The sequence below is a fragment of the Crotalus tigris genome, unplaced genomic scaffold (assembly GCF_016545835.1).
Source record: "Crotalus tigris isolate CLP2741 ecotype Arizona unplaced genomic scaffold, ASM1654583v1 scf7180000023772.879304, whole genome shotgun sequence".
Lineage (NCBI taxonomy): Eukaryota > Metazoa > Chordata > Lepidosauria > Squamata > Viperidae > Crotalus > Crotalus tigris.
In genome coordinates this window covers 21216-30086 of record NW_024100175.1, presented here as the reverse complement: position 1 = coordinate 30086, position 8871 = coordinate 21216, and the positions used below count along the sequence as shown (strand labels likewise).

The following is an 8871-nucleotide window of genomic DNA, read 5'->3' as shown; positions in this document are numbered from 1 at the left end:
GAGCCCCTTTCTGAGGACTCCCCCTGCCCACCTTGCCCTCCCAGGCAGTGAGTATTAGTGGGTCAGTGAGGCGACAAATGGCAAAACTAGCCAATCTGAAAAGAAAGTCAATTATTAGTAATGTAGTTCTTTGCTCAAGAACCGCAGGGAGCAGGCAGAGGCTAGCTGTATTTCTAAAAGTGCACTGAAGTCTAGAAATAATGTTGAGCTCCTGGTGTTACCCCAGAAACGGTCAATTATCTTGTGTAATGAGTACCGTATGTGCCGAGAGGGAAATGGGGACAAACTGACATGTTGTTTAACAATAAAGTGTCAAGCTGTGAAGATTCCTTGCTTTAGAACTGCCATGATGCTTCCGGCTGATTTCTGTGTTACGTGTACCCTGCCTGTGTTGTAAAAAATGCTGCATTAAAAGGCTAATAAAGAATGGATATATGTTAACTATTGGCCCTAGACCTACTCTGGTACTTACTATTTGTATTTTAATAATTATTTTCAGTGAAGTCTGATTCATAGTTGAGATTTTAACATTTTTATAGGATGATTTATGCCACAAGTTAAATATTTACATCCCCTTATAAATGCAGACATTGTAATGAAAGAGAAGTAGAAAGTGTGTGAATGAAAGTTGAGAGGGGGGAGGAATTGATAGGTTCAGGCTTGTATGGATACAGGTTGTGCAAATTATGTTTTCACCTGTGTACATTGTTAGATCACACCCCTTTATTAGCATAGGTATAATAGTGTCCACAATACTATCCCTCACATCTTGGCTGTGTTTGTTTGTCTGCATCAGGTCCTATGTGACTCACCCTCTGATAATGTGGTTTTATTGTGTAGTCTATCTATTTGTTTAAATGGTATCTAAAATCAGTTTCATAACATCTGTTGGTCTGTCTATTTAACAAAAAGATTGGGCCAGGAAAGGATCCTCTCTCTCTCTCTTGCAGATTTCCTATTGCTACATCTTCATTTCCTTTATCAAGATCCAGGCTGTGCTGATATTAAGCCATTCTTATTCTAAGTTGTATCCAAGGCTATTTCACTTGAGAAAAAATAACCTTAAGAATTTTTCTTCTGCTCCTTTCCAAGATCTTAGTGAATAGCTTCAATCTGATTTTATACTATTTCTGCCGAAGAAACTACATTAGCTGGAAGACATCAGTGGCAAAGTAATCCCAAAGCAATAAATAAATAAACCAAAAGAGAAGAATGAGAGTGTGTGAAATTATAGCATAATATGTGGTTGAAGAGCAGGCAACACCCCCCTCCCTCCCTCCCTCCCTCTCCCCCTCCCTCCCTCCTTCCCTCCCTCTCTCTCCCCCTCCCTCGCTTCTTCCCTCTCCCTCCCCTCCCCTCCTCTCTCCCCCTCCTTCCCTCCCTCCCCCTCTCTCTCTCCCCTCCCTCTCTCCCTCCCTCTCTCTCTCCCTCCCTCCCCCTCCCTCCCTCTCTCCCTCCCTCTCTCTCTCTCTCCCTCCCCCCGCTCTCTCTCCCTCCCCTCTCTCCCTCTCTCCCTCCCTCCCTCTCTCTCCCTCCCTCCCTCTCTCTCCCTCCCCCCTCTCTCTCCACAAATGTTTTAGAGTTTGATGGGTAGCAATTTTATTTATATAAAGAAAGATAAAGCGATAGCAGGTGGCAATCTCAGGTCCTTGGCCATGTCTTGAAGATATCCATGGTCGTAGATGGAGATGGCATTATTTTCCCCTTTCCCTATACAAATGAGAAAAAAATAATAAGTTGATCAAAGTGAGTTTAAAGTAAATTCTTTGCTTTGCAAAGCTTTGCGAATGCAAACAATATCAGGCAGAGAATCACATTATGTACTGATCTGTAGTATCTCTATTGGAGGAGAGTTGTCTTACCTTCTACAGCACTTCAGTAGTGGCTCACAGCCCAGCTGACCAATTTCAGAAGTTGTAGGAGGACATTGGGCGACACGGCAGAATCCGCCTACCCGATGACACTGTCGTTGGGCATTCCCTATGAAAAGAAAAAGAGGAGACAGGTAAACGATGAGTAAAGATTCCTTAATATTTGAATATATTTTCCCTTCCAAGACACTACCTTCTTCTACAGAACTGCAGGATTCCTTTATCAATTTATATTTTTATTCATTTACAACATAAAAATATCAAAATAAAAAGCAAATAGTAAGGAACAACTATAGGGAAAGAGGAAAAGGGGAAATGTGGAAAGGGGGGGAGAAACAAAAGGTGTTGACTTCCGATTCCCTGTTGCAGTAAAATAAGGCATGAAAATCGAATCTCAACTTTTTGCATTTCTGTATTAGTATGAACTAGCCATTTCTCTATCAACAAATCAGTCTAATCAGTAAACCCCAAAATCATAGTATCATTTTTTCCACCTCAAGCACAAAGTCCAGAAGCAGTTTCCAAGTAGAAACAATAATGCTTTTATTCTTTTCTTTTATCAAAACTGTCAGTTTAGCCAAATTCACTCAGTCAGTTTTCAGGCCCAAGGTGGGACTGGAACTCAGTACCCAGAGTTGTCGTGTTTTGCTCTAATCACTAGACCAAACTGTTTCTCCACTTTGCCTCCTTATTCAAGCAAAACATATTTGGCTGAGAATTTGGTAAACCAATACTAAAGTGAAGCGTACCCCCCCCAAAAAAGCTACAATAACAAAACCCACAATAAAGTTATTTCAGGAATTGTGAATCAAAAGAAAAATCATGGCATATTTGTCTTTATCTAGATCCAGGCTGTGCTGATATTAAGTCATCAGACAAAGTCATTCTAAGTTGTATTTAAATGGTATTCAAAATGGTATTTAAGTTGAGAAAAAATAATCTTAAGAATTTTTTTTCTACTTCTTTCCAAGATCTTAGTGAAAAGCTTAAATCTGATTTTATACTATTTCTGCCCAAGCAACTACATTAGCTGGAAGACATCGGTGGGGAAGAATGAGACTGTGTGAAATTATAGAGTTATAGCACAAATCATAGCAAATTATAGCACAAAGTCCAGAAGCAGTATCCAAGTACAAACAAAAGTACTTATATTCTTTTCTTTTATCAAAACTGTCAGTTTAGCCATCTCTGCTAACTCCATCAGCTTTTGTAACCGTTCATCCAAGATGGGAATGGAAACATCCTTCCAACAATTGCAGGATTCCTAGGACTACAGCAAGTTTTCTCTGACCACACAGATCCATCTCTGCTGATCTCCTGCAGCAGCTCAAATAAATCAGCCATTAACCCAGGTTTGAAGTCTGACTCAAAGATGAAATAGCTGGTAAGCCTACATCTATTAATGTAGGAGGGAAGAAATAATTCTATTTCATATGAAGGATAGACCTTACTGTGATATATTTCTCTCCAGTATTGCCAAGGATCCTTGCTGAGTTACAGTGGCCAGTTGCATTGTGTGTTTTGGATGAAGACCTTGAGTGAGCTGAGAATTTGGTAAACCAATGTTAAAGTGAAGCAAATCAACAAAAATAAGCTACAATAACAAAAACCCCAATAAAGTTCTTTCAAGAATTGTGAATCAAAAGAAAAATCAATGGCCTATTTTTCAAATCTTTGGAGGCTCATGTTGTCAATTGTCTATACTGTTCAAAGCTATTTCTGAAAAGTAAAACAAAAAGATGTTGAAGATTATCCTGCTTTCAGTGAAGATCGTATTTGTATAAAAAGGAGTGAGTTACCAATCTTTTGTAAATTATCAGTAATTTTGTTTCTTACCTGGTTCAGACAGGAATGCAAGGAAAAGAAATGCGGACAGCAGATAAAGGATCTTCATGCTGAGACTGGTTCTGGACCAAATCTTACTCCTGGGACAGACTTGGCTCTCTATTTATGGAGTTGTAATGATTGCATCATATCACCTCAGTGAAGTATTGCAAAATAGTTCTTACCTAAGGCAACGGTGCATCTTCCTTGTATTGAAACACTCCTGTTTGTTAGCTGTTACAAAAGCCCTGAGAAGAGCAGCAGACTTAGTTGAACATCTAACCTGTTATGGCTATAAAAGATGGGAGGCTCAGGACTTGCAGTGTCCGAATGGGTCAAAGAAAATTCCTTACTGAATTGCTGCCCAAACTCTACAGTCCAAGATGATAATGCTCGGCCATGTTCACCAATGGATGGACTTTGGGAAGAGCCCTTAGAACTAAGTGGTGGAAATCTGGGGTTGGCATTGCTATCATGGGCGACACATTTTTATGGGTGGGTTTTGGGAAAACAGCTGCTCTGCTTCCTGGTGGGTCTTTGTGGCACTCAGATGAAGCACAGACTGATTTGGCTTTCGTTGAAGTATTCCTCCCTCATCCAGGTGATTTCTATTTCTCTAAAGACAGAGAATATGCAGAGTTGGAAATATCCCTGCAGTCTTAGTTGAGGGTTAATAATAATAATAATGATAAAGTTGGAAGGGACCTTGGAGGTCATCTAGTCCAAACCCTGCTCAGATAGGAAACCCTATACCATTTCAGACAAATGGCTGTCCAGTTTCTTCAAAAACTTCCAGTGTTGGTGCATTCACTGCTTCTGAAGGCAGGTTGTTTCACTGGTTAATTGTTCTCACTGTCAGAAAGTTTCTCCTTAGTTCTAGGTTGCTTCTCTCCTTGATTAGTTTCCACCTGTTGCTTCTTGTCCTGCCTTCAGGCACTTTGGAAAATACCTTGACTCCCTCTTCTTTGGGGCAGCCCCTGAGATACTGGAACACTGCTATCACATCCCCCCTCATCCTTCTCTTCGTTAAACTAGACATCCCCAATTGCAGCAATCGTTCCTGATATGTTTTAGCCTCCAGTCCCCTAAGCATCTTTGTTGCTCTTCTCTGCACTCTTTCTACAGTCTCAACATCTTTTTTACATTGTGGTGACCAAAACTGGAGGCAGAATTCCAAGTGTGGCCTTACCACTCCTTATTAGGAGTCCTGTGGGACACAGAAGACTAACTGAAATTGAGAAGGAGAGCTGGGTTCCAAAAGCTGTGAGTGTTGGTTACATTGAATGTTTCCTGCTGCTTCAGTTACAAAGGATCTCATGGGGGCCATATTTTTTTATTACTTATCTCTACATTTCAGTGGTGAGAACAATATGGCTTTACACTTAGGCAAGAAAAAATGAATGCACAGGTATAGAATAGGTGATATGTGGCTCCATAGCAGTAACTGTGAGAGTTTGGCTCCAGAGGTTTTGGGTGCTCCATCACTGGAGGTTTTTAAGAATAATTTGGAAAGCCATTTGTCTGGAACGGTGTAGGGCTTTCCAGCTTCAGCATGGGATTGGACTAGCAGGTCCCTGCCAACTCAGTTATTCTGTAAGTTCTGTTGGTTCTCAGGTGTCGCATCCAGTTGCCATGGATGCTGTAGAGATTTAGAGATGGTTTCAGAGTGAAGCACAAGCATTTTCCCATGCCCTGAATAACACAGTAACTTAAAATCTATTTTCAAAAACAAAATACTCAGACTTAGTTACATATAAAATCATCCTAGTTTCACAAACTAAATATGACTTTTCAACATTTGCCTATTTTTCACCAACTTTTTCTCTTCTCTCTTTTTTTCTTCTCCCAATCTGTGATACAAGTGCTCTGAGAAAGGATCCTTACAGTGAAGGATGAGAAGAATAGGAAAAAAAAACCCCACTGAAAAATTTAACAATTTCTGTGTTAGATGCAGAAATATAATACAGAAAATGTTAAGTAATCAAGATGCAAAGAATTGTGGCAGTGAAAAAGCATCCTTGGAGGGTCTCTCAGGGAGTCAATATTGAGCCTGGATGTTGGTGAGCAATGGGTTGAAAGTTCCCGGCAATGAATGGAAAAGGTGGTTGTTGAGCCACATCTCCTAAGCTTTGCCTTGAGGGCTGGAGCCAATTTCTGTGGACTCCCATCAAAGAGCCTTGATACAGGACCTGATAGAAGATGAACATGCAAAATTAGAAATCAATTAACCACAGGTGCACTAAAGAGTAGGAGACCAGTGAGACTGAAAATGGCAAAATTGGCAGCCCTAAAAAGAAAGGAAATTCATATTTAATAATGTGGTTCTTTGCCCAAGAGCCACAGAAAGCAGTTAATGAGGAAATTGTGGAAGTGCCTTGAAACCTTGAAATAATGTCAAACTCCTGCTATTTCCCAAGAAACGGACAATTACTTTATGTAATGAGTGGGTGCAGCAACGGTAATGAGGAAAGCACAGATGCAAACTGACTTGGTGTTTAGTAATCAAGTTAAGTAAGGTAGAGAATAATAAAATAAGTGGAGACTATGACTTAAATTTAGGTTTAAAAATAATTGAGGAACACTCCATGGTCCCTTCCATCCCATTTTTGTTCATTTGCTTGAGAGTGTGTTTGGGGCTCAATGGAGCCATGAGAAGTAGGATTGATATGTACCAAAACTGAAGAAAAAGGTGATGCCAATATGACATTTGGGTTGCATGTGCTGTTAAGAGGACTTGGATCCTATTCTCACAATAATTATCTGATTTTAGATGAGTCAAAGTCAAAAGTGATGGTTCTTGGAAAATGACAGCATTGCCCTATAGGGCTAATCGATGAGGAGGCAACAGAGCAAGTTCACACCTTTCCTTACCTGGGGGAATTTTCTCTGGGACTGGATCTGGGCTCCCTCAACATCAAAGGAGCTCACTTAGAAGGCACAAGTGAATGCACTGTTAATTTTTTTAAAAAAAACCTCATAGGTATGCAGCTTCCTTAGACTGAGTTATTAAATACAAAATACCACCGTTACTATTATGCACTTATATTGAGCTGAACTTTGGGATTTAATTTATATCACTATTAGAACAAATTAGATCACATATCTGAGAAGTATCTTGAGGGTGGATGAAAGGACTTCAACTGCTGCCCTCAGAGCAGAATTGGGAATTTATACAATTTATAAAATTGGGGTATATAAATATTTTTATTAAAATTAATGGTATGGAAAATAATAACAATAGTAATAATAGTGATGATGATGATGATATTGGAAGGGACCTGGAGGTCATCTAGTCCAACCCACTGCTCAGGCAGGAAACCCTATACCATTTCAGACAAATGGCTGTCCAATCTCTTCTTAAACACTTCCAGTGTTGGAGCATTCACAGCTTCTGGAGGAAGGTTGTTCCACTGGTTAATTAGTTAGTTAGTTTCCATCCGTTGCTTCTCATCCTGCCTTCAGGTCCTTTGGAGAAGAGCTTGACTCCCTCTTCTTTGGGGCAGCCCCTGAGATATTTGAACACTGTTATCATGTCACCCCTCGTCCTTCCCTTTGTTAAACTAATAAGAGTGCCCAAATGCTATTAGAACAAACAAATTTCATTTAAAACATTCTTCATTTTATATTGGGAACTGTCATCTGCCTGTCTTTTTTGCCACTCGAGAAAAACCTAAAAAAATGCTGCACAAAGAATCCAGGATGGTTAAAATAGAGAAAAGTAGGGCGTCTTCAGTAAGGCTGGCACACTGAAAGGCATCAGCTGCTACAAATGTACCTTCCAAGTATTGAGTTGAATCTTCCAAACTCCTTACAATGAATATACTTGTATTTGTGGAGTTCCAGAAATAGAAGATGTAATACATCTATTATTTTGAATGACAATTATTTAAGAAAGAGGGAGATCAATATCTTGGATTGCACTTTAGAGAAACAGTCTATTGGGATCAAGCTGGCAGGAATAGCCAACACTCCAGAAGACAGGCTTAGGATACAAGAGGATCTGGACAGACTTCAACACTGGGCACTATCTAACAAAATGAAATTCAACGGTGAAAAAAGTAAGGTTCTACATTTAGGCAAGAAAAACCAAATGTATAGGTATAGTATAGGGGTACCTTGCTCAATAATAGTAACTGTGAGAGGGACCTCAGAGTCCTAGTGGACAATCACTTAAATATGAGCCAGCAGTGTGCTGCAGCTGCCAAAAAGGCCAACACAGTGCTGGTCTGCATTAACAGAGGGATAGAATCTAGATCACTTGAAGTGTTAGTACCACTTTACAATGCCTTAGTAAGGCCACACGTGGAATACTGCATCCAATTTTGGTCACCATGATGTAAAAAAGATGTTGAGACTCTAGAAAGAGTACAGAGAAGAGCAACAAAGATGATCAGGGGACTGGAGGCTAAAACATATAAGGAACAGTTGCTGGAATTGGGCATGTCTAGTTTAATGAAGAGAAGGACGAGGGGGGACATGATAGCAGTGTTCCAATATCTCAGGGGCTGCCCCAAAGAAGAGGGAGTCAAGCTATTTTCCAAAGCACCTGAAGGCAGGACAAGAAGCAATGGATGGAAACTAATCAAGGAGAGAAGCAACCTAGAACTAAGGAGAAACTTCCTGACAGTGAGAACAATTAATCAGTGGAACAACCTGCCTCCAGAAGCAGTAAATTCTCCAATACTGGAAGTTTTGAAGAAGCCATTTGTCTGAAATGGTATAGAGTTTCCTGCCTTAGCACATGGTTGGACTAGAAGACCTAAAGGTCCCTTCCAACTTTATTATTATTGTTGTTGTTGTTGTTGTTATTGTTATTATTATTATTACTGATTGATCATCGCACAGCAGCCAGATGTTCAGACTGGATTTGGCATTTTCTCTACCTATCGAGTCATTGCCTTGAGGGCTGGAGCCAATTTCTGTGGACTCCCATCAAATAGCCTTGATACAGGACCTGATAGAAGATGAACATGCAAACTTAGAAATCAATTAACCACAGGTGCGCTAAAGAGTAGGAGACCAGTGAGACTGAAAATGGCAAAATTGGCAGCCCTAAAAAGAAAGGAAATTCATATTTAATAATGTGGTTCTTTGCCCAAGAGCCACAGAAAGCAGTTAATGAGGAAATTGTGGAAGTGCCTTGAAACCTTGAAATAATGTCAAACTCCTGCTATTT

At 40.0% G+C, this 8871-nt stretch overlaps 1 long non-coding RNA gene across 1 annotated transcript; it reads right to left on the bottom strand.

Moving 5' to 3' along the window:
- Positions 1 to 1582: 1582 nt before the first annotated feature.
- Positions 1583 to 4437, bottom strand: LOC120298192. Its single transcript, XR_005553991.1, has 3 exons — positions 3708 to 4437; positions 1863 to 1980; positions 1583 to 1710 (listed from the first exon to the last, which is right to left on the bottom strand). It is a non-coding gene; the product is annotated as an uncharacterized LOC120298192 (long non-coding RNA).
- Between the last annotated feature and the right edge of the window lie 4434 nt (positions 4438 to 8871).